Source organism: Taudactylus pleione, unplaced genomic scaffold (genome assembly GCF_031769625.1).
Source record: "Taudactylus pleione unplaced genomic scaffold, aTauple2 ptg001975l, whole genome shotgun sequence".
NCBI lineage: Eukaryota > Metazoa > Chordata > Amphibia > Anura > Myobatrachidae > Taudactylus > Taudactylus pleione.
Window position 1 is genome coordinate 184,833 of NW_028286371.1, and position 26,059 is coordinate 210,891.

General features: G+C 33.2%; 18 non-coding genes across 18 annotated transcripts; all 18 read left to right on the top strand.

Annotated features, from left to right (window-relative positions):
• Positions 1-1,676: 1,676 nt before the first annotated feature.
• TRNAT-UGU (transfer RNA threonine (anticodon UGU)) lies at positions 1,677-1,749 on the top strand. The gene has a single exon. It is a non-coding gene; the product is annotated as a tRNA-Thr (tRNA).
• Positions 1,750-2,998: 1,249 nt separating this feature from the next.
• Positions 2,999-3,071, top strand: TRNAT-UGU (transfer RNA threonine (anticodon UGU)). The gene has a single exon. It is a non-coding gene; the product is annotated as a tRNA-Thr (tRNA).
• A 1,248-nt stretch (positions 3,072-4,319) lies between these two features.
• TRNAT-UGU (transfer RNA threonine (anticodon UGU)) lies at positions 4,320-4,392 on the top strand. The gene has a single exon. It is a non-coding gene; the product is annotated as a tRNA-Thr (tRNA).
• A 1,232-nt stretch (positions 4,393-5,624) lies between these two features.
• On the top strand, positions 5,625-5,697 carry TRNAT-UGU (transfer RNA threonine (anticodon UGU)). Its single transcript has one exon. It is a non-coding gene; the product is annotated as a tRNA-Thr (tRNA).
• A 1,243-nt stretch (positions 5,698-6,940) lies between these two features.
• Positions 6,941-7,013, top strand: TRNAT-UGU (transfer RNA threonine (anticodon UGU)). The gene has a single exon. It is a non-coding gene; the product is annotated as a tRNA-Thr (tRNA).
• A 1,247-nt stretch (positions 7,014-8,260) lies between these two features.
• On the top strand, positions 8,261-8,333 carry TRNAT-UGU (transfer RNA threonine (anticodon UGU)). The gene has a single exon. It is a non-coding gene; the product is annotated as a tRNA-Thr (tRNA).
• A 1,249-nt stretch (positions 8,334-9,582) lies between these two features.
• On the top strand, positions 9,583-9,655 carry TRNAT-UGU (transfer RNA threonine (anticodon UGU)). The gene has a single exon. It is a non-coding gene; the product is annotated as a tRNA-Thr (tRNA).
• A 2,574-nt stretch (positions 9,656-12,229) lies between these two features.
• On the top strand, positions 12,230-12,302 carry TRNAT-UGU (transfer RNA threonine (anticodon UGU)). The gene has a single exon. It is a non-coding gene; the product is annotated as a tRNA-Thr (tRNA).
• A 1,248-nt stretch (positions 12,303-13,550) lies between these two features.
• TRNAT-UGU (transfer RNA threonine (anticodon UGU)) lies at positions 13,551-13,623 on the top strand. Its single transcript has one exon. It is a non-coding gene; the product is annotated as a tRNA-Thr (tRNA).
• Positions 13,624-14,854: 1,231 nt separating this feature from the next.
• Positions 14,855-14,927, top strand: TRNAT-UGU (transfer RNA threonine (anticodon UGU)). The gene has a single exon. It is a non-coding gene; the product is annotated as a tRNA-Thr (tRNA).
• A 1,232-nt stretch (positions 14,928-16,159) lies between these two features.
• On the top strand, positions 16,160-16,232 carry TRNAT-UGU (transfer RNA threonine (anticodon UGU)). Its single transcript has one exon. It is a non-coding gene; the product is annotated as a tRNA-Thr (tRNA).
• A 1,248-nt stretch (positions 16,233-17,480) lies between these two features.
• Positions 17,481-17,553, top strand: TRNAT-UGU (transfer RNA threonine (anticodon UGU)). The gene has a single exon. It is a non-coding gene; the product is annotated as a tRNA-Thr (tRNA).
• A 1,232-nt stretch (positions 17,554-18,785) lies between these two features.
• Positions 18,786-18,858, top strand: TRNAT-UGU (transfer RNA threonine (anticodon UGU)). The gene has a single exon. It is a non-coding gene; the product is annotated as a tRNA-Thr (tRNA).
• A 1,247-nt stretch (positions 18,859-20,105) lies between these two features.
• Positions 20,106-20,178, top strand: TRNAT-UGU (transfer RNA threonine (anticodon UGU)). Its single transcript has one exon. It is a non-coding gene; the product is annotated as a tRNA-Thr (tRNA).
• Positions 20,179-21,410: 1,232 nt separating this feature from the next.
• Positions 21,411-21,483, top strand: TRNAT-UGU (transfer RNA threonine (anticodon UGU)). The gene has a single exon. It is a non-coding gene; the product is annotated as a tRNA-Thr (tRNA).
• Positions 21,484-22,731: 1,248 nt separating this feature from the next.
• TRNAT-UGU (transfer RNA threonine (anticodon UGU)) lies at positions 22,732-22,804 on the top strand. The gene has a single exon. It is a non-coding gene; the product is annotated as a tRNA-Thr (tRNA).
• Positions 22,805-24,036: 1,232 nt separating this feature from the next.
• Positions 24,037-24,109, top strand: TRNAT-UGU (transfer RNA threonine (anticodon UGU)). The gene has a single exon. It is a non-coding gene; the product is annotated as a tRNA-Thr (tRNA).
• Positions 24,110-25,359: 1,250 nt separating this feature from the next.
• Positions 25,360-25,432, top strand: TRNAT-UGU (transfer RNA threonine (anticodon UGU)). The gene has a single exon. It is a non-coding gene; the product is annotated as a tRNA-Thr (tRNA).
• Positions 25,433-26,059: the final 627 nt, after the last annotated feature.

The window sequence follows — 26,059 nt, forward strand, 5'->3', positions numbered from 1 at the left end:
ATGAATACACACTTGTATAGCCAAATTGGAAAGACACATATCGCATTCAGTCTAACCTATTGACTGGTTTCAAGAGCATATTTGAAACCATTTGTGTTTTCTTTTATTGGACCAATTTCCTTCAAACTGAAACTCCCAGCATGGTTATTCACCATCATTATAAAATAAATATAAGAGATTTCCAATTGTTTAACTTTAAAAAGAGCATTTAAAGCTATGGAGCCACTTGGTTAAGTTATGTTATACACATTTTGGTGTCTGGTTGAGGATGGAAATTGATATACAGCAAATTTCAAATCTTTTCTGGTAAATGTACTTTTTTCAATTACAATTGTTGTTAATAACTTAACCAAGTGGATCCATAGCTCAGGGGTTAGAGCACTGGTCTTGTAAACCAGGGGTCATGAGATCAAATCTCACTGGGGCCTAATGTGTCATTATTGGTACTGCTGCTAAAATTTAATTTGCAGCAACCTATATTGCAATAGTCTGCTTTAGTATGCTAAATGAGAAGATGATGAATACACACACTTGTATAGCCAAATTGGAAAGACACATATCGCATTCAGTCTAACCTATTGACTGGTTTCAAGAGCATATTTGAAAACATTTGTGTTTTCTTTTATTGGACCAATTTCCTTCAAACTGAAACTCCCAGCATGGTTATTCACCATCATTATAAAATAAATATAAGAGATTTCCAATTGTTTAACTTTAAAAAGAGCATTTAAAGCTATGGAGCCACTTGGTTAAGTTATGTTATACACATTTTGGTGTCTGGTTGAGGATGGAAATTGATATACAGCAAATTTCAAATCTTTTCTGGTAAATGTACTTTTTTCAATTACAATTGTTGTGTTTATGGTCATCTTAAGGTTCTTCAAGATTGCATTGCATAGAGCAGATTTCATCTTGCGCAATTGATACCAATATTTTGAACATAGGTGCCAATAGATATAACTGAAGCTGATTTGAACATGTAAGCATATATACTCTACACGTGCAAGCACACTCAGGGTAATGACCACTAATGACTACAAATAACTCTATAAAGATGTCCGGCTATAACATTTTGAAATAATTCTACCCTATGGATCCTAAAGTTGGAAAGCCATGGAAAATATGACCAATTTTGGATCTCTATTATGTACACACCACACTAACATAAAACAGCTCATTTTAAAATGCATTTAAATAATTTGATTCAAAGTGTCTCCCAGGTATGCCTCAATTATAGATATTGATTATATATCAGAATAGGCCATTTGAAAAGGATTCAACATCACAATAAATAGAACCAAGAGAATGAAAACAGTATACATAAGCCTACATTTTTAATTGTCATATTAGTGCTAAAGTATAATGAAAACCAAAGTTGAAGTGTTCCTTTATAAGGCAGGATGATAAAATCTTTTGTTTTATGTTAACCTGGACTCTCTCCTACAGCTCGTTAAGAAGTAAAGTAATACATTCCTAGTCCATTATAGATGACTACAACTACTTTGCCAATTTTATGTGACTGTCTTGATGCAATCTTGAAGAACCTTAAGATGACCATAAACACAACAATTGTAATTGAAAAAAGTACATTTACCAGAAAAGATTTGAAATTTGCTGTATATCAATTTCCATCCTCAACCAGACACCAAAATGTGTATAAAATAACTTAACCAAGTGGCTCCATAGCTCAGGGGTTAGAGCACTGGTCTTGTAAACCAGGGGTCGTGAGTTCAAATCTCACTGGGGCCTAATGTGTCATTATTGTTACTGCTGCTAAAACTTATGTTGCAGCAACCTATATTGCAATACTCTGCTTTAGTATGCTAAATGAGAAGATGATGAATACACACACTTGTATAGCCAAATTGGAAAGACACATATCGCATTCAGTCTAACCTATTGACTGGTTTCAAGAGCATATTTGAAAACATTTGTGTTTTCTTTTATTGGACCAATTTCCTTCAAACTGAAACTCCCAGCATGGTTATTCACCATCATTATCAAATAAATATAAGAGATTTCCAATTGTTTCACTTTAAAAAGAGCATTTAAAGCTATGGAGCCACTTGGTTAAGTTATGTTATACACATTTTGGTGTCTGGTTGAGGATGGAAATTGATATACAGCAAATTTCAAATCTTTTCTGGTAAATGTACTTTTTTCAATTACAATTGTTGTGTTTATGGTCATCTTAAGGTTCTTCAAGATTGCATTGCATAGAGCAGATTTCATCTTGTGCAATTGATACCAATATTTTGAACATAGGTGCCGATAGATATAACTGAAGGCTGATTTGAACATGTAAGCATATATACTCTACACGTGCAAGCACACTCAGGGTAATGACCACTAATGACTACAAATAACTCTATAAAGATGTCCGGCTATAACATTTTGAAATAATTCTACCCTATGGATCCTAAACTTGGAAAGCCATGGAAAGTATGACCAATTTTGGATCTCTATTATGTACACACCACACTAACATAAAACAGCTCATTTTAAAATGCATTGAAATAATTTGATTCAAAGTGTCTCCCAGGTATGCCTCAATTATAGATATTGCATATATATCAGAATAGGCCATTTGAAAAGGATTCAACATCACAATAAATAGAACCAAGAGAATGAAAACAGTATACATAAGCCTACATTTTTAATTGTCATATTAGTGCTAAAGTATAATGAAAACCAAAGTTGAAGTGTTCCTTTATAAGGCAGGAGGATTAAATGTTTTGTTTTATGTTAACCTGGCCTCTCTCCTACAGCTCGTTAAGAAGTAAAGTAATACATTCCTAGTCCATTATAGATGACTACAACTACTTTGCCAATTTTATGTGACTGTCTTGATGCAATCTTGAAGAACCTTAAGATGACCATAAACACAACAATTGTAATTGAAAAAAGTACATTTACCAGAAAAGTTTTGAAATTTGCTGTATATCAATTTCCATCCTCAACCAGACACCAAAATGTGTATAAAATATTTTAGCCAAGTGGCTCCATAGCTCAGGGGTTAGAGCACTGGTCTTGTAAACCAGGGGTCATGAGTTCAAATTTCACTGGGGCCTAATGTGTCATTATTGTTACTGCTGCTAAAACTTAATTTGCAGCAACCTATATTGCAATACTCTGCTTTAGTATGCTAAATGAGAAGATGATGAATACACACAGTTGTATAGCCAAATTGGAAAGACACATATCGCATTCAGTCTAACCTATTGACTGGTTTCAAGAGCATATTTGAAAACATTTGTGTTTTCTTTTATTGGACCAATTTCCTTCAAACTGAAACTCCCAGCATGGTTATTCACCATCATTATAAAAGAAATATAAGAGATTTCCAATTATTTAACTTTAAAAAGAGCATTTAAAGCTATGGAGCCACTTGGTTAAGTTATGTTATACACATTTTGGTGTCTGGTTGAGGATGGAAATTGATATACAGCAAATTTCAAATCTTTTCTGGTAAATGTACTTTTTTCAATTACAATTGTTGTGTTTATGGTCATCTTAAGGTTCTTCAAGATTGCATTGCATAGAGCAGATTTCATCTTGCGCAATTGATACCAATATTTTGAACATAGGTGCCAATAGATATAACTGAAGCTGATTTGAACATGTAAGCATATATACTCTACACGTGCAAGCACACTCAGGGTAATGACCACTAATGACTACAAATAACTCTATAAAGATGTCCGGCTATAACATTTTGAAATAATTCTACCCTATGGATCCTAAAGTTGGAAAGCCATGGAAAATATGACCAATTTTGGATCTCTATTATGTACACACCACACTAACATAAAACAGCTCATTTTAAAATGCATTTAAATAATTTGATTCAAAGTGTCTCCCAGGTATGCCTCAATTATAGATATTGCATATATATCAGAATAGGCCATTTGAAAAGGATTCAACATCACAATAAATAGAACCAAGAGAATGAAAACAGTATACATAAGCCTACATTTTTAATTGTCATATTAGTGCTAAAGTATAATGAAAACCAAAGTTGAAGTGTTCCTTTATAAGGCAGGAGGATTAAATGTTTTGTTTTATGTTAACCTGGCCTCTCTCCTACAGCTCGTTAAGAAGTAAAGTAATACATTCCTAGTCCATTATAGATGACTACAACTACTTTGCCAATTTTATGTGACTGTCTTGATGCAATCTTGAAGAACCTTAAGATGACCATAAACACAACAATTGTAATTGATAAAAGTACATTTACCAGAAAAGTTTTGAAATTTGCTGTATATCAATTTCCATCCTCAACCAGACACCAAAATGTGTATAAATTAACTTAACCAAGTGGCTCCATAGCTCAGGGGTGAGTGCACTGGTCTTGTAAACCAGGGGTCGTGAGTTCAAATCTCACTGGGGCCTAATGTGTCATTATTGTTACTGCTGCTAAAACTTAATTTGCAGCAACCTTTTAGTATGCTAAATGAGAAGATGATGAATACACACACTTGTATAGCCAAATTGGAAAGACACATATCGCATTCAGTCTAACCTATTGACTGGTTTCAAGAGCATATTTGAAAACATTTGTGTTTTCTTTTATTGGACCAATTTCCTTCAAACTGAAACTCCCAGCATGGTTATTCACCATCATTATAAAATAAATATAAGAGATTTTCAAATGTTTTACTTTAAAAAGAGCATTTAAAGCTATGGAGCCACTTGGTTAAGTTATGTTATACACATTTTGGTGTTTGGTTGAGGATGGAAATTGATATACAGCAAATTTCAAATCTTTTCTGGTAAATGTACTTTTTTCAATTACAATTGTTGTGTTTATGGTCATCTTAAGGTTCTTCAAGATTGCATTGCATAGAGCAGATTTCATCTTGTGCAATTGATACCAATATTTTGAACATAGGTGCCAATAGATATAACTGAAGGCTGATTTGAACATGTAAGCATATATACTCTACACGTGCAAGCACACTCAGGGTAATGACCACTAATGACTACAAATAACTCTATAAAGATGTCCGGCTATAACATTTTGAAATAATTCCACCCTATGGATCCTAAAGTTGGAAAGCCATGGAAAGTATGACCAATTTTGGATCTCTATTATGTACACACCACAATAACATAAAACAGCTCATTTTAAAATGCATTTAAATAATTTGATTCAAAGTGTCTCCCAGGTATGCCTCAATTATAGATATCGCATATATATCAGATTAGGCCATTTGAAAAGGATTCAACATCACAATAAATAGAACCAAGAGAATGAAAACAGTATACATAAGCCTACATTTTTAATTGTCATATTAGTGCTAAAGTATAATGAAAACCAAAGTTGAAGTGTTCCTTTATAAGGCAGGAGGATTAAATATTTTGTTTTATGCTAACCTGGCCTCTCTCCTACAGCTCGTTAAGAAGTAAAGTAATACATTCCTAGTCCATTATAGATGACTACAACTACTTTGCCAATTTTATGTGACTGTCTTGATGCAATCTTGAAGAACCTTAAGATGACCATAAACACAACAATTGTAATTGAAAAAAGTACATTTACCAGAAAAGATTTGAAATTTGCTGTATATCAATTTCCATCCTCAACCAGACACCAAAATGTGTATAAAGTAACTTAACCAAGTGGCTCCATAGCTCAGGGGTTAGAGCACTGGTCTTGTAAACCAGGGGTCATGAGTTCAAATTTCAATGGGGCCTAATGTGTCATTATTGTTACTGCTGCTAAAACTTAATTTGCAGCAACCTATATTGCAATACTCTGCTTTAGTATGCTAAATGAGAAGATGATGAATACACACAGTTGTATAGCCAAATTGGAAAGACACATATCGCATTCAGTCTAACCTATTGACTGGTTTCAAGAGCATATTTGAAAACATTTGTGTTTTCTTTTATTGGACCAATTTCCTTCAAACTGAAACTCCCAGCATGGTTATTCACCATCATTATAAAATAAATATAAGAGATTTCCAATTATTTAACTTTAAAAAGAGCATTTAAAGCTATGGAGCCACTTGGTTAAGTTATGTTATACACATTTTGGTGTCTGGTTGAGGATGGAAATTGATATACAGCAAATTTCAAATCTTTTCTGGTAAATGTACTTTTTTCAATTACAATTGTTGTGTTTATGGTCATCTTAAGGTTCTTCAAGATTGCATTGCATAGAGCAGATTTCATCTTGTGCAATTGATACCAATATTTTGAATATAGGTGCCAATAGATATAACTGAAGGCTGATTTGAACATGTAAGCATATATACTCTACACGTGCAAGCACACTCAGGGTAATGACCACTAATGACTACAAATAACTCTATAAAGATGTCCGGTTTAACATTTTGAAATAATTCTACCCTATTGATGCTAAAGTTGGAAAGCCATGGAAAGTATGACCAATTTTGGATCTCTATTATGTACACACCACACTAACATAAAACAGCTCATTTTAAAATGCATTTAAATAATTTGATTCAAAGTGTCTCCCAGGTATGCCTCAATTATAGATATTGCATATATATCAGAATAGGCCATTTGAAAAGGATTCAACATCACAATAAATAGAACCAAGAGAATGAAAACAGTATACATAAGCCTACATTTTTAATTGTCATATTAGTGCTAAAGTATAATGAAAACCAAAGTTGAAGTGTTCCTTTATAAGGCAGGAGGATTAAATGTTTTGTTTTATGTTAACCTGGCCTCTCTCCTACAGCTCGTTAAGAAGTAAAGTAATACATTCCTAGTCCATTATAGATGACTACAACTACTTTGCCAATTTTATGTGACTGTCTTGATGCAATCTTGAAGAACCTTAAGATGACCATAAACACAACAATTGTAATTGATAAAAGTACATTTACCAGAAAAGTTTTGAAATTTGCTGTATATCAATTTCCATCCTCAACCAGACACCAAAATGTGTATAAATTAACTCCATAGCTCCATAGCTCAGGGGTGAGTGCACTGGTCTTGTAAACCAGGGGTCGTGAGTTCAAATCTCACTGGGGCCTAATGTGTCATTATTGTTACTGCTGCTAAAACTTAATTTGCAGCAACCTATATTGCAATAGTCTGCTTTAGTATGCTAAATGAGAAAATGATGAATACACACTTGTATAGCCAAATTGGAAAGACACATATCGCATTCAGTCTAACCTATTGACTGGTTTCAAGAGCATATTTGAAAACATTTGTGTTTTCTTTTATTGGACCAATTTCCTTCAAACTGAAACTCCCAGCATGGTTATTCACCATCATTATAAAATAAATATAAGAGATTTTCAAATGTTTTACTTTAAAAAGAGCATTTAAAGCTATGGAGCCACTTGGTTAAGTTATGTTATACACATTTTGGTGTCTGGTTGAGGATGGAAATTGATATACAGCAAATTTCAAATCTTTTCTGGTAAATGTACTTTTTTCAATTACAATTGTTGTGTTTATGGTCATCTTAAGGTTCTTCAAGATTGCATTGCATAGAGCAGATTTCATCTTGTGCAATTGATACCAATATTTTGAACATAGGTGCCAATAGATATAACTGAAGGCTGATTTGAACATGTAAGCATATATACTCTACACGTGCAAGCACACTCAGGGTAATGACCACTAATGACTACAAATAACTCTATAAAGATGTCCGGCTATAACATTTTGAAATAATTCCACCCTATGGATCCTAAAGTTGGAAAGCCATGGAAAGTATGACCAATTTTGGATCTCTATTATGTACACACCACAATAACATAAAACAGCTCATTTTAAAATGCATTTAAATAATTTGATTCAAAGTGTCTCCCAGGTATGCCTCAATTATAGATATTGCATATATATCAGATTAGGCCATTTGAAAAGGATTCAACATCACAATAAATAGAACCAAGAGAATGAAAACAGTATACATAAGCCTACATTTTTAATTGTCATATTAGTGCTAAAGTATAATGAAAACCAAAGTTGAAGTGTTCCTTTATAAGGCAGGAGGATTAAATATTTTGTTTTATGCTTACCTGGCCTCTCTCCTACAGCTCGTTAAGAAGTAAAGTAATACATTCCTAGTCCATTATAGATGACTACAACTACTTTGCCAATTTTATGTGACTGTCTTGATGCAATCTTGAAGAACCTTAAGATGACCATAAACACAACAATTGTAATTGAAAAAAGTACATTTACCAGAAAAGATTTGAAATTTGCTGTATATCAATTTCCATCCTCAATCAGACACCAAAATGTGTATAAAATAACTTAACCAAGTGGCTCCATAGCCTAGGGGTTAGAGCACTGGTCTTGTAAACCAGAGGTTGTGAGTTTAAATCTCACTGGGGCCTAATGCGTCATTATTGTTACTCCTGCTAAAACTTAATTTGCAGCAACCTATATTGCAATAGTCTGCTTTAGTATGCTAAATAAGAAGATGATGAATACACACACTTGTATAGCCAAATTGGAAAGACATATATCGCATTCAGTCTAACCTATTGACTGGTTTCAAGAGCATATTTGAAAACATTTGTGTTTTCTTTTATTGGACCAATTTCCTTCAAACTGAAACTCCCAGCATGGTTATTCACCATCATTATAAAATAAATATAAGAGATTTCCAATTATTTAACTTTAAAAAGAGCATTTAAAGCTATGGAGCCACTTGGTTAAGTTATGTTATACACATTTTGGTGTCTGGTTGAGGATGGAAATTGATATACAGCAAATTTCAAATCTTTTCTGGTAAATGTACTTTTTTCAATTACAATTGTTGTGTTTATGGTCATCTTAAGGTTCTTCAAGATTGCATTGCATAGAGCAGATTTCATCTTGTGCAATTGATACCAATATTTTGAATATAGGTGCCAATAGATATAACTGAAGGCTGATTTGAACATGTAAGCATATATACTCTACACGTGCAAGCACACTCAGGGTAATGACCACTAATGACTACAAATAACTCTATAAAGATGTCCGGATTTAACATTTTGAAATAATTCTACCCTATGGATCCTAAAGTTGGAAAGCCATGGAAAGTATGACCAATTTTGGATCTCTATTATGTACACACCACACTAACATAAAACAGCTCATTTTAAAATGCATTTAAATAATTTGATTCAAAGTGTCTCCCAGGTATGCCTCAATTATAGATATTGCATATATATCAGAATAGGCCATTTGAAAAGGATTCAACATCACAATAAATAAAACCAAGAGAATGAAAACAGTATACATAAGCCTACATTTTTAATTGTCATATTAGTGCTAAAGTATAATGAAAACCAAAGTTGAAGTGTTCCTTTATAAGGCAGGAGGATAAAATCTTTTGTTTTATGTTAACCTGGACTCTCTCCTACAGCTCGTTAAGAAGTAAAGTAATACATTCCTAGTCCATTATAGATGACTACAACTACTTTGCCAATTTTATGTGACTGTCTTGATGCAATCTTGAAGAACCTTAAGATGACCATAAACACAACAATTGTAATTGAAAAAAGTACATTTACCAGAAAAGATTTGAAATTTGCTGTATATCAATTTCCATCCTCAACCAGACACCAAAATGTGTATAAAATAACTTAACCAAGTGACTCCATAGCTCAGGGGTTAGAGCACTGGTCTTGTAAACCAGGGGTCGTGAGTTCAAATCTCACTGGGGCCTAATGTGTCATTATTGTTTCTGCTGCTAAAACTTAATTTGCAGCAACCTATATTGCAATAGTCTGCTTTAGTATGCTAAATAAGAAGATGATGAATACACACACTTGTATAGCCAAATTGGAAAGACATATATCGCATTCAGTCTAACCTATTGACTGGTTTCAAGAGCATATTTGAAAACATTTGTGTTTTCTTTTATTGGACCAATTTCCTTCAAACTGAAACTCCCAGCATGGTTATTCACCATCATTATAAAATAAATATAAGAGATTTCCAATTATTTAACTTTAAAAAGAGCATTTAAAGCTATGGAGCCACTTGGTTAAGTTATGTTATACACATTTTGGTGTCTGGTTGAGGATGGAAATTGATATACAGCAAATTTCAAATCTTTTCTGGTAAATGTACTTTTTTCAATTACAATTGTTGTGTTTATGGTCATCTTAAGGTTCTTCAAGATTGCATTGCATAGAGCAGATTTCATCTTGTGCAATTGATACCAATATTTTGAATATAGGTGCCAATAGATATAACTGAAGGCTGATTTGAACATGTAAGCATATATACTCTACACGTGCAAGCACACTCAGGGTAATGACCACTAATGACTACAAATAACTCTATAAAGATGTCCGGATTTAACATTTTGAAATAATTCTACCATATGGATCCTAAAGTTGGAAAGCCATGGAAAGTATGACCAATTTTGGATCTCTATTATGTACACACCACACTAACATAAAACAGCTCATTTTAAAATGCATTTAAATAATTTGATTCAAAGTGTCTCCCAGGTATGCCTCAATTATAGATATTGCATATATATCAGAATAGGCCATTTGAAAAGGATTCAACATCACAATAAATAAAACCAAGAGAATGAAAACAGTATACATAAGCCTACATTTTTAATTGTCATATTAGTGCTAAAGTATAATGAAAACCAAAGTTGAAGTGTTCCTTTATAAGGCAGGAGGATAAAATCTTTTGTTTTATGTTAACCTGGACTCTCTCCTACAGCTCGTTAAGAAGTAAAGTAATACATTCCTAGTCCATTATAGATGACTACAACTACTTTGCCAATTTTATGTGACTGTCTTGATGCAATCTTGAAGAACCTTAAGATGACCATAAACACAACAATTGTAATTGAAAAAAGTACATTTACCAGAAAAGATTTGAAATTTGCTGTATATCAATTTCCATCCTCAACCAGACACCAAAATGTGTATAAAATAACTTAACCAAGTGACTCCATAGCTCAGGGGTTAGAGCCATAGCTCAGGGGTGAGTGCACTGGTCTTGTAAACCAGGGGTCGTGAGTTCAAATCTCACTGGGGCCTAATGTGTCATTATTGTTACTGCTGCTAAAACTTAATTTGCAGCAACCTTTTAGTATGCTAAATGAGAAGATGATGAATACACACACTTGTATAGCCAAATTGGAAAGACACATATCGCATTCAGTCTAACCTATTGACTGGTTTCAAGAGCATATTTGAAAACATTTGTGTTTTCTTTTATTGGACCAATTTCCTTCAAACTGAAACTCCCAGCATGGTTATTCACCATCATTATAAAATAAATATAAGAGATTTTCAAATGTTTTACTTTAAAAAGAGCATTTAAAGCTATGGAGCCACTTGGTTAAGTTATGTTATACACATTTTGGTGTCTGGTTGAGGATGGAAATTGATATACAGCAAATTTCAAATCTTTTCTGGTAAATGTACTTTTTTCAATTACAATTGTTGTGTTTATGGTCATCTTAAGGTTCTTCAAGATTGCATTGCATAGAGCAGATTTCATCTTGTGCAATTGATACCAATATTTTGAACATAGGTGCCAATAGATATAACTGAAGGCTGATTTGAACATGTAAGCATATATACTCTACACGTGCAAGCACACTCAGGGTAATGACCACTAATGACTACAAATAACTCTATAAAGATGTCCGGCTATAACATTTTGAAATAATTCCACCCTATGGATCCTAAAGTTGGAAAGCCATGGAAAGTATGACCAATTTTGGATCTCTATTATGTACACACCACAATAACATAAAACAGCTCATTTTAAAATGCATTTAAATAATTTGATTCAAAGTGTCTCCCAGGTATGCCTCAATTATAGATATTGCATATATATCAGATTAGGCCATTTGAAAAGGATTCAACATCACAATAAATAGAACCAAGAGAATGAAAACAGTATACATAAGCCTACATTTTTAATTGTCATATTAGTGCTAAAGTATAATGAAAACCAAAGTTGAAGTGTTCCTTTATAAGGCAGGAGGATTAAATATTTTGTTTTATGCTAACCTGGCCTCTCTCCTACAGCTCGTTAAGAAGTAAAGTAATACATTCCTAGTCCATTATAGATGACTACAACTACTTTGCCAATTTTATGTGACTGTCTTGATGCAATCTTGAAGAACCTTAAGATGACCATAAACACAACAATTGTAATTGAAAAAAGTACATTTACCAGAAAAGATTTGAAATTTGCTGTATATCAATTTCCATCCTCAATCAGACACCAAAATGTGTATAAAATAACTTAACCAAGTGGCTCCATAGCCTAGGGGTTAGAGCACTGGTCTTGTAAACCAGAGGTTGTGAGTTCAAATCTCACTGGGGCCTAATGCGTCATTATTGTTACTCCTGCTAAAACTTAATTTGCAGCAACCTATATTGCAATAGTCTGCTTTAGTATGCTAAATGAGAAGATGATGAATACACACACTTGTATAGCCAAATTGGAAAGACACATATCGCATTCAGTCTAACCTATTGACTGGTTTCAAGAGCATATTTGAAAACATTTGTGTTTTCTTTTATTGGACCAATTTCCTTCAAACTGAAACTCCCAGCATGGTTATTCACCATCATTATAAAATAAATATAAGAGATTTCCAATTATTTAACTTTAAAAAGAGCATTTAAAGCTATGGAGCCACTTGGTTAAGTTATGTTATACACATTTTGGTGTCTGGTTGAGGATGGAAATTGATATACAGCAAATTTCAAATCTTTTCTGGCAAATGTACTTTTTTCATTTACAATTGTTGTGTTTATGGTCATCTTAAGGTTCTTCAAGATTGCATTGCATAGAGCAGATTTCATCTTGTGCAATTGATACCAATATTTTGAATATAGGTGCCAATAGATATAACTGAAGGCTGATTTGAACATGTAAGCATATATACTCTACACGTGCAAGCACACTCAGGGTAATGACCACTAATGACTACAAATAACTCTATAAAGATGTCCGGTTTAACATTTTGAAATAATTCTACCCTATTGATGCTAAAGTTGGAAAGCCATGGAAAGTATGACCAATTTTGGATCTCTATTATGTACACACCACACTAACATAAAACAGCTCATTTTAAAATGCATTTAAATAATTTGATTCAAAGTGTCTCCCAGGTATGCCTCAATTATAGATATTGCATATATATCAGAATAGGCCATTTGAAAAGGATTCAACATCACAATAAATAGAACCAAGAGAATGAAAACAGTATACATAAGCCTACATTTTTAATTGTCATATTAGTGCTAAAGTATAATGAAAACCAAAGTTGAAGTGTTCCTTTATAAGGCAGGAGGATTAAATGTTTTGTTTTATGTTAACCTGGCCTCTCTCCTACAGCTCGTTAAGAAGTAAAGTAATACATTCCTAGTCCATTATAGATGACTACAACTACTTTGCCAATTTTATGTGACTGTCTTGATGCAATCTTGAAGAACCTTAAGATGACCATAAACACAACAATTGTAATTGATAAAAGTACATTTACCAGAAAAGTTTTGAAATTTGCTGTATATCAATTTCCATCCTCAACCAGACACCAAAATGTGTATAAAATAACTTAACCAAGTGGCTCCATAGCTCAGGGGTGAGTGCACTGGTCTTGTAAACCAGGGGTCGTGAGTTCAAATCTCACTGGGGCCTAATGTGTCATTATTGTTACTGCTGCTAAAACTTAATTTGCACAGCAGTACCTTTTAGTATGCTAAATGAGAAGATGATGAATACACACACTTGTATAGCCAAATTGGAAAGACACATATCGCATTCAGTCTACCCTATTGACTGGTTTCAAGAGCATATTTGAAAACATTTGTGTTTTCTTTTATTGGACCAATTTCCTTCAAACTGAAACTCCCAGCATGGTTATTCACCATCATTATAAAATAAATATAAGAGATTTTCAAATGTTTTACTTTAAAAGAGCATTTAAAGCTATGGAGCCACTTGGTTAAGTTATGTTATACACATTTTGGTGTCTGGTTGAGGATGGAAATTGATATACAGCAAATTTCAAATCTTTCTGGTAAATGTACTTTTTTCAATTACAATTGTTGTGTTTATGGTCATCTTAAGGTTCTTCAAGATTGCATTGCATAGAGCAGATTTCATCTTGTGCAATTGATACCAATATTTTGAACATAGGTGCCAATAGATATAACTGAAGGCTGATTTGAACATGTAAGCATATATACTCTACACGTGCAAGCACACTCAGGGTAATGACCACTAATGACTACAAATAACTCTATAAGATGTCCGGCTATAACATTTTGAAATAATTCCACCCTATGGATCCTAAAGTTGGAAAGCCATGGAAAGTATGACCAATTTTGGATCTCTATTATGTACACACCACAATAACATAAAACAGCTCATTTTAAATGCATTTAAATAATTTGATTCAAAGTGTCTCCCAGGTATGCCTCAATTATAGATATTGCATATATATCAGATTAGGCCATTTGAAAAGGATTCAACATCACAATAAATAGAACCAAGAGAATGAAAACAGTATACATAAGCCTACATTTTAATTGTCCATATTAGTGCTAAAGTATAATGAAAACCAAAGTTGAAGTGTTCCTTTATAAGGCAGGAGGATTAAATATTTTGTTTTATGCTACCTGGCCTCTCTCCTACAGCTCGTTAAGAAGTAAAGTATTACATTCCTAGTCCATTATAGATGACTACAACTACTTTGCCAATTTTATGTGACTGTCTTGATGCAATCTTGAAGAACCTTAAGATGACCATAAACACAACAATTGTAATTGAAAAAAGTACATTTACCAGAAAAGTTTTGAAATTTGCTGTATATCAATTTCCATCCTCAACCAGACACCAAAATGTGTATAAAATAACTTAACCAAGTGGCTCCATAGCTCAGGGGTGAGTGTACTGGTCTTGTAAACCAGGGGTTGTGAGTTCAAATCTCACTGGGGCCTAATGTGTCATTATTGTTTACTGCTGCTAAAACTTAATTTGCAGCAACCTTTTAGTATGCTAAATGAGAAGATGATGAATACACACACTTGTATAGCCAAATTGGAAAGACACATATCGCATTCAGTCTACCCTATTGACTGGTTTCAAGAGCATATTTGAAAACATTTGTGTTTTCTTTTATTGGACCAATTTCCTTCAAACTGAAACACCCAGCATGGTTATTCACCATCATTATAAAATAAATATAAGAGATTTTCAAATGTTTTACTTTAAAAAGAGCATTTAAAGCTATGGAGCCACTTGGTTAAGTTATGTTATACACATTTTGGTGTCTGGTTGAGGATGGAAATTGATATACAGCAAATTTCAAATCTTTTCTGGTAAATGTACTTTTTTCAATTACAATTGTTGTGTTTATGGTCATCTTAAGGTTCTTCAAGATTGCATTGCATAGAGCAGATTTCATCTTGTGCAATTGATACCAATATTTTGAACATAGGTGCCAATAGATATAACTGAAGGCTGATTTGAACATGTAAGCATATATACTCTACACGTGCAAGCACACTCAGGGTAATGACCACTAATGACTACAAATATCTCTATAAAGATGTCCGGCTATAACATTTTTGAAATAATTCCACCCTATGGATCCTAAAGTTGGAAAGCCATGGAAAGTATGACCAATTTTGGATCTCTATTATGTACACACCACAATAACATAAAACAGCTCATTTTAAAATGCATTTAAATAATTTGATTCAAAGTGTCTCCCAGGTATGCCTCAATTATAGATATTGCATATATATCAGATTAGGCCATTTGAAAAGGATTCAACATCACAATAAATAGAACCAAGAGATGAAAACAGTATACATAAAGCTACATTTTTAATTGTCATATTAGTGCTAAAGTATAATGAAAACCAAGTTGAAGTGTTCCTTTATAAGGCAGGAGGATTAAATATTTTGTTTTATGCTAACCTGGCCTCTCTCCTACAGCTCGTTAAGAAGTAAAGTAATACATTCCTAGTCCATTATAGATGACTACAACTACTTTGCCAATTTTATGTGACCTGTCTTGATGCAATCTTGAAGAACCTAAGATGACCATAAACACAACAATTGTAATTGAAAAAAGTACATTTACCAGAAAAGATTTGAAATTTGCTGTATATCAATTTCCATCCTCAATCAGACACCAAAATGTGTATAAAATAACTTAACCAAGTGGCTCCATAGCCTAGGGGTTAGAGCACTGGTCTTGTAAACCAGAGGTTGTGAGTTCAAATCTCACTGGGGCCTAATGCGTCATTATTGTTACTCCTGCTAAAACTTAATTTGCAGCAACCTATATTGCAATAGTCTGCTTTAGTATGCTAAATGAGAAGATGATGAATACACACACTTGTATAGCCAAATTGGAAAGACACATATCGCATTCAGTCTAACCTATTGACTGGTTTCAAGAGCATATTTGAAAACATTTGTGTTTTCTTTTATTGGACCAATTTCCTTCAAACTGAAACTCCCAGCATGGTTATTCACCATCATTATAAAATAAATATAAGAGATTTCCAATTATTTAACTTTAAAAAGAGCATTTAAAGCTATGGAGCCACTTGGTTAAGTTATGTTATACACATTTTGGTGTCTGGTTGAGGATGGAAATTGATATACAGCAAATTTCAAATCTTTTCTGGTAAATGTACTTTTTTCAATTACAATTGTTGTGTTTATGGTCATCTTAAGGTTCTTCAAGATTGCATTGCATAGAGCAGATTTCATCTTGTGCAATTGATACCAATATTTTGAATATAGGTGCCAATAGATATAACTGAAGGCTGATTTGAACATGTAAGCATATATACTCTACACGTGCAAGCACACTCAGGGTAATGACCACTAATGACTACAAATAACTCTATAAAGATGTCCGGTTTAACATTTTGAAATAATTCTACCCTATTGATGCTAAAGTTGGAAAGCCATGGAAAGTATGACCAATTTTGGATCTCTATTATGTACACACCACACTAACATAAAACAGCTCATTTTAAAATGCATTTAAATAATTTGATTCAAAGTGTCTCCCAGGTATGCCTCAATTATAGATATTGCATATATATCAGAATAGGCCATTTGAAAAGGATTCAACATCACAATAAATAGAACCAAGAGAATGAAAACAGTATACATAAGCCTACATTTTTAATTGTCATATTAGTGCTAAAGTATAATGAAAACCAAAGTTGAAGTGTTCCTTTATAAGGCAGGAGGATTAAATGTTTTGTTTTATGTTAACCTGGCCTCTCTCCTACAGCTCGTTAAGAAGTAAAGTAATACATTCCTAGTCCATTATAGATGACTACAACTACTTTGCCAATTTTATGTGACTGTCTTGATGCAATCTTGAAGAACCTTAAGATGACCATAAACACAACAATTGTAATTGATAAAAGTACATTTACCAGAAAAGTTTTGAAATTTGCTGTATATCAATTTCCATCCTCAACCAGACACCAAAATGTGTATAAAATAACTTAACCAAGTGGCTCCATAGCTCAGGGGTGAGTGCACTGGTCTTGTAAACCAGGGGTCGTGAGTTCAAATCTCACTGGGGCCTAATGTGTCATTATTGTTACTGCTGCTAAAACTTAATTTGCAGCAACCTTTTAGTATGCTAAATGAGAAGATGATGAATACACACACTTGTATAGCCAAATTGGAAAGACACATATCGCATTCAGTCTACCCTATTGACTGGTTTCAAGAGCATATTTGAAAACATTTGTGTTTTCTTTTATTGGACCAATTTCCTTCAAACTGAAACTCCCAGCATGGTTATTCACCATCATTATAAAATAAATATAAGAGATTTTCAAATGTTTTACTTTAAAAAGAGCATTTAAAGCTATGGAGCCACTTGGTTAAGTTATGTTATACACATTTTGGTGTCTGGTTGAGGATGGAAATTGATATACAGCAAATTTCAAATCTTTTCTGGTAAATGTACTTTTTTCAATTACAATTGTTGTGTTTATGGTCATCTTAAGGTTCTTCAAGATTGCATTGCATAGAGCAGATTTCATCTTGTGCAATTGATACCAATATTTTGAACATAGGTGCCAATAGATATAACTGAAGGCTGATTTGAACATGTAAGCATATATACTCTACACGTGCAAGCACACTCAGGGTAATGACCACTAATGACTACAAATAACTCTATAAAGATGTCCGGCTATAACATTTTGAAATAATTCCACCCTATGGATCCTAAAGTTGGAAAGCCATGGAAAGTATGACCAATTTTGGATCTCTATTATGTACACACCACAATAACATAAAACAGCTCATTTTAAAATGCATTTAAATAATTTGATTCAAAGTGTCTCCCAGGTATGCCTCAATTATAGATATTGCATATATATCAGATTAGGCCATTTGAAAAGGATTCAACATCACAATAAATAGAACCAAGAGAATGAAAACAGTATACATAAGCCTACATTTTTAATTGTCATATTAGTGCTAAAGTATAATGAAAACCAAAGTTGAAGTGTTCCTTTATAAGGCAGGAGGATTAAATATTTTGTTTTATGCTAACCTGGCCTCTCTCCTACAGCTCGTTAAGAAGTAAAGTAATACATTCCTAGTCCATTATAGATGACTACAACTACTTTGCCAATTTTATGTGACTGTCTTGATGCAATCTTGAAGAACCTTAAGATGACCATAAACACAACAATTGTAATTGAAAAAAGTACATTTACCAGAAAAGATTTGAAATTTGCTGTATATCAATTTCCATCCTCAATCAGACACCAAAATGTGTATAAAATAACTTAACCAAGTGGCTCCATAGCTCAGGGGTTAGAGCACTGGTCTTGTAAACCAGGGGTCGTGAGTTCAAATCTCACTGGGGCCTAATGTGTCATTATTGTTTCTGCTGCTAAAACTTAATTTGCAGCAACCTATATTGCAATAGTCTGCTTTAGTATGCTAAATGAGAAGATGATGAATACACACTTGTATAGCCAAATTGGAAAGACACATATCGCATTCAGTCTAACCTATTGACTGGTTTCAAGAGCATATTTGAAAACATTTGTGTTTTCTTTTATTGGACCAATTTCCTTCAAATCGAAACTCCCAGCATGGTTATTCACCATCATTATAAAATAAATATAAGAGATTTCCAATTATTTAACTTTAAAAAGAGCATTTAAAGCTATGGAGCCACTTGGTTAAGTTATGTTATACACATTTTGGTGTCTGGTTGAGGATGGAAATTGATATACAGCAAATTTCAAATCTTTTCTGGTAAATGTACTTTTTTCAATTACAATTGTTGTGTTTATGGTCATCTTAAGGTTCTTCAAGATTGCATTGCATAGAGCAGATTTCATCTTGTGCAATTGATACCAATATTTTGAACATAGGTGTCAATAGATATAACTGAAGGCTGATTTGAACATGTAAGCATATATACTCTACACGTGCAAGCACACTCAGGGTAATGACCACTAATGACTACAAATAACTCTATAAAGATGTCCGGATTTAACATTTTGAAATAATTCTACCCTATGGATCCTAAAGTTGGAAAGCCATGGAAAGTATGACCAATTTTGGATCTCTATTATGTACACACCACACTAACATAAAACAGCTCATTTTAAAATGCATTTAAATAATTTGATTCAAAGTGTCTCCCAGGTATGCCTCAATTATAGATATTGCATATATATCAGAATAGGCCATTTGAAAAGGATTCAACATCACAATAAATAAAACCAAGAGAATGAAAACAGTATACATAAGCCTACATTTTTAATTGTCATATTAGTGCTAAAGTATAATGAAAACCAAAGTTGAAGTGTTCCTTTATAAGGCAGGAGGATAAAATCTTTTGTTTTATGTTAACCTGGACTCTCTCCTACAGCTCGTTAAGAAGTAAAGTAATACATTCCTAGTCCATTATAGATGACTACAACTACTTTGCCAATTTTATGTGACTGTCTTGATGCAATCTTGAAGAACCTTAAGATGACCATAAACACAACAATTGTAATTGATAAAAGTACATTTACCAGAAAAGTTTTGAAATTTGCTGTATATCAATTTCCATCCTCAACCAGACACCAAAATGTGTATAAAATAACTTAACCAAGTGGCTCCATAGCTCAGGGGTGAGTGCACTGGTCTTGTAAACCAGGGGTCGTGAGTTCAAATCTCACTGGGGCCTAATGTGTCATTATTGTTACTGCTGCTAAAACTTAATTTGCAGCAACCTTTTAGTATGCTAAATGAGAAGATGATGAATACACACACTTGTATAGCCAAATTGGAAAGACACATATCGCATTCAGTCTACCCTATTGACTGGTTTCAAGAGCATATTTGAAAACATTTGTGTTTTCTTTTATTGGACCAATTTCCTTCAAACTGAAACTCCCAGCATGGTTATTCACCATCATTATAAAATAAATATAAGAGATTTTCAAATGTTTTACTTTAAAAAGAGCATTTAAAGCTATGGAGCCACTTGGTTAAGTTATGTTATACACATTTTGGTGTCTGGTTGAGGATGGAAATTGATATACAGCAAATTTCAAATCTTTTCTGGTAAATGTACTTTTTTCAATTACAATTGTTGTGTTTATGGTCATCTTAAGGTTCTTCAAGATTGCATTGCATAGAGCAGATTTCATCTTGTGCAATTGATACCAATATTTTGAACATAGGTGCCAATAGATATAACTGAAGGCTGATTTGAACATGTAAGCATATATACTCTACACGTGCAAGCACACTCAGGGTAATGACCACTAATGACTACAAATAACTCTATAAAGATGTCCGGCTATAACATTTTGAAATAATTCCACCCTATGGATCCTAAAGTTGGAAAGCCATGGAAAGTATGACCAATTTTGGATCTCTATTATGTACACACCACAATAACATAAAACAGCTCATTTTAAAATGCATTTAAATAATTTGATTCAAAGTGTCTCCCAGGTATGCCTCAATTATAGATATTGCATATATATCAGATTAGGCCATTTGAAAAGGATTCAACATCACAATAAATAGAACCAAGAGAATGAAAACAGTATACATAAGCCTACATTTTTAATTGTCATATTAGTGCTAAAGTATAATGAAAACCAAAGTTGAAGTGTTCCTTTATAAGGCAGGAGGATTAAATATTTTGTTTTATGCTAACCTGGCCTCTCTCCTACAGCTCGTTAAGAAGTAAAGTAATACATTCCTAGTCCATTATAGATGACTACAACTACTTTGCCAATTTTATGTGACTGTCTTGATGCAATCTTGAAGAACCTTAAGATGACCATAAACACAACAATTGTAATTGAAAAAAGTACATTTACCAGAAAAGATTTGAAATTTGCTGTATATCAATTTCAATCCTCAATCAGACACCAAAATGTGTATAAAATAACTTAACCAAGTGGCTCCATAGCCTAGGGGTTAGAGCACTGGTCTTGTAAACCAGAGGTTGTGAGTTCAAATCTCACTGGGGCCTAATGCGTCATTATTGTTACTCCTGCTAAAACTTAATTTGCAGCAACCTATATTGCAATAGTCTGCTTTAGTATGCTAAATGAGAAGATGATGAATACACACACTTGTATAGCCAAATTGGAAAGACACATATCGCATTCAGTCTAACCTATTGACTGGTTTCAAGAGCATATTTGAAAACATTTGTGTTTTCTTTTATTGGACCAATTTCCTTCAAACTGAAACTCCCAGCATGGTTATTCACCATCATTATAAAATAAATATAAGAGATTTCCAATTATTTAACTTTAAAAAGAGCATTTAAAGCTATGGAGCCACTTGGTTAAGTTATGTTATACACATTTTGGTGTCTGGTTGAGGATGGAAATTGATATACAGCAAATTTCAAATCTTTTCTGGTAAATGTACTTTTTTCATTTACAATTGTTGTGTTTATGGTCATCTTAAGGTTCTTCAAGATTGCATTGCATAGAGCAGATTTCATCTTGTGCAATTGATACCAATATTTTGAATATAGGTGCCAATAGATATAACTGAAGGCTGATTTGAACATGTAAGCATATATACTCTACACGTGCAAGCACACTCAGGGTAATGACCACTAATGACTACAAATAACTCTATAAAGATGTCCGGTTTAACATTTTGAAATAATTCTACCCTATTGATGCTAAAGTTGGAAAGCCATGGAAAGTATGACCAATTTTGGATCTCTATTATGTACACACCACACTAACATAAAACAGCTCATTTTAAAATGCATTTAAATAATTTGATTCAAAGTGTCTCCCAGGTATGCCTCAATTATAGATATTGCATATATATCAGAATAGGCCATTTGAAAAGGATTCAACATCACAATAAATAGAACCAAGAGAATGAAAACAGTATACATAAGCCTACATTTTTAATTGTCATATTAGTGCTAAAGTATAATGAAAACCAAAGTTGAAGTGTTCCTTTATAAGGCAGGAGGATTAAATGTTTTGTTTTATGTTAACCTGGCCTCTCTCCTACAGCTCGTTAAGAAGTAAAGTAATACATTCCTAGTCCATTATAGATGACTACAACTACTTTGCCAATTTTATGTGACTGTCTTGATGCAATCTTGAAGAACCTTAAGATGACCATAAACACAACAATTGTAATTGATAAAAGTACATTTACCAGAAAAGTTTTGAAATTTGCTGTATATCAATTTCCATCCTCAACCAGACACCAAAATGTGTATAAAATAACTTAACCAAGTGGCTCCATAGCTCAGGGGTGAGTGCACTGGTCTTGTAAACCAGGGGTCGTGAGTTCAAATCTCACTGGGGCCTAATGTGTCATTATTGTTACTGCTGCTAAAACTTAATTTGCAGCAACCTTTTAGTATGCTAAATGAGAAGATGATGAATACACACACTTGTATAGCCAAATTGGAAAGACACATATCGCATTCAGTCTACCCTATTGACTGGTTTCAAGAGCATATTTGAAAACATTTGTGTTTTCTTTTATTGGACCAATTTCCTTCAAACTGAAACTCCCAGCATGGTTATTCACCATCATTATAAAATAAATATAAGAGATTTTCAAATGTTTTACTTTAAAAAGAGCATTTAAAGCTATGGAGCCACTTGGTTAAGTTATGTTATACACATTTTGGTGTCTGGTTGAGGATGGAAATTGATATACAGCAAATTTCAAATCTTTTCTGGTAAATGTACTTTTTTCAATTACAATTGTTGTGTTTATGGTCATCTTAAGGTTCTTCAAGATTGCATTGCATAGAGCAGATTTCATCTTGTGCAATTGATACCAATATTTTGAACATAGGTGCCAATAGATATAACTGAAGGCTGATTTGAACATGTAAGCATATATACTCTACACGTGCAAGCACACTCAGGGTAATGACCACTAATGACTACAAATAACTCTATAAAGATGTCCGGCTATAACATTTTGAAATAATTCCACCCTATGGATCCTAAAGTTGGAAAGCCATGGAAAGTATGACCAATTTTGGATCTCTATTATGTACACACCACAATAACATAAAACAGCTCATTTTAAAATGCATTTAAATAATTTGATTCAAAGTGTCTCCCAGGTATGCCTCAATTATAGATATTGCATATATATCAGATTAGGCCATTTGAAAAGGATTCAACATCACAATAAATAGAACCAAGAGAATGAAAACAGTATACATAAGCCTACATTTTTAATTGTCATATTAGTGCTAAAGTATAATGAAAACCAAAGTTGAAGTGTTCCTTTATAAGGCAGGAGGATTAAATATTTTGTTTTATGCTAACCTGGCCTCTCTCCTACAGCTCGTTAAGAAGTAAAGTAATACATTCCTAGTCCATTATAGATGACTACAACTACTTTGCCAATTTTATGTGACTGTCTTGATGCAATCTTGAAGAACCTTAAGATGACCATAAACACAACAATTGTAATTGAAAAAAGTACATTTACCAGAAAAGATTTGAAATTTGCTGTATATCAATTTCCATCCTCAATCAGACACCAAAATGTGTATAAAATAACTTAACCAAGTGGCTCCATAGCCTAGGGGTTAGAGCACTGGTCTTGTAAACCAGAGGTTGTGAGTTCAAATCTCACTGGGGCCTAATGCATCATGCGTAACAATACTCCTGCTAAAACTTAATTTGCAGCAACCTATATTGCAATAGTCTGCTTTAGTATGCTAAATGAGAAGATGATGAATACACACTTGTATAGCCAAATTGGAAAGACACATATCGCATTCAGTCTAACCTATTGACTGGTTTCAAGAGCATATTTGAAAACATTTGTGTTTTCTTTTATTGGACCAATTTCCTTCAAATCGAAACTCCCAGCATGGTTATTCACCATCATTATAAAATAAATATAAGAGATTTCCAATTATTTAACTTTAAAAAGAGCATTTAAAGCTATGGAGCCACTTGGTTAAGTTATGTTATACACATTTTGGTGTCTGGTTGAGGATGGAAATTGATATACAGCAAATTTCAAATCTTTTCTGGTAAATGTACTTTTTTCAATTACAATTGTTGTGTTTATGGTCATCTTAAGGTTCTTCAAGATTGCATTGCATAGAGCAGATTTCATCTTGTGCAATTGATACCAATATTTTGAACATAGGTGTCAATAGATATAACTGAAGGCTGATTTGAACATGTAAGCATATATACTCTACACGTGCAAGCACACTCAGGGTAATGACCACTAATGACTACAAATAACTCTATAAAGATGTCCGGATTTAACATTTTGAAATAATTCTACCCTATGGATCCTAAAGTTGGAAAGCCATGGAAAGTATGACCAATTTTGGATCTCTATTATGTACACACCACACTAACATAAAACAGCTCATTTTAAAATGCATTTAAATAATTTGATTCAAAGTGTCTCCCAGGTATGCCTCAATTATAGATATTGCATATATATCAGAATAGGCCATTTGAAAAGGATTCAACATCACAATAAATAAAACCAAGAGAATGAAAACAGTATACATAAGCCTACATTTTTAATTGTCATATTAGTGCTAAAGTATAATGAAAACCAAAGTTGAAGTGTTCCTTTATAAGGCAGGAGGATAAAATCTTTTGTTTTATGTTAACCTGGACTCTCTCCTACAGCTCGTTAAGAAGTAAAGTAATACATTCCTAGTCCATTATAGATGACTACAACTACTTTGCCAATTTTATGTGACTGTCTTGATGCAATCTTGAAGAACCTTAAGATGACCATAAACACAACAATTGTAATTGAAAAAAGTACATTTACCAGAAAAGATTTGAAATTTGCTGTATATCAATTTCCATCCTCAACCAGACACCAAAATGTGTATAAAATAACTTAACCAAGTGGCTCCATAGCTCAGGGGTTAGAGCACTGGTCTTGTAAACCAGGGGTCGTGAGTTCAAATCTCACTGGGGCCTAATGTGTCATTATTGTTTCTGCTGCTAAAACTTAATTTGCAGCAACCTATATTGCAATAGTCTGCTTTAGTATGCTAAATGAGAAGATGATGTATAGCCAAATTGGAAAGACACAGATCGCATTCAGTCTAACCTATTGAATGGTTTCAAGAGCATATTTGAAAACATTTGTGTTTTCTTTTATTGGACCAATTTCCTTCAAACTGAAACTCCCAGCATGGTTATTCACCATCATTATAAAATAAATATAAGAGATTTTCAAATGTTTTACTTTAAAAAGAGCATTTAAAGCTATGGAGCCACTTGGTTAAGTTATGTTATACACATTTTGGTGTCTGGTTGAGGATGGAAATTGATATACAGCAAATTTCAAATCTTTTCTGGTAAATGTACTTTTTTCAATTACAATTGTTGTGTTTATGGTCATCTTAAGGTTCTTCAAGATTGTATTGCATAGAGCAGATTTCATCTTGTGCAATTGATACCAATATTTTGAACATAGGTGCCAATAGATATAACTGAAGGCTGATTTGAACATGTAAGCATATATACTCTACACGTGCAAGCACACTCAGGGTAATGACCACTAATGACTACAAATAACTCTATAAAGATGTCCGGCTATAA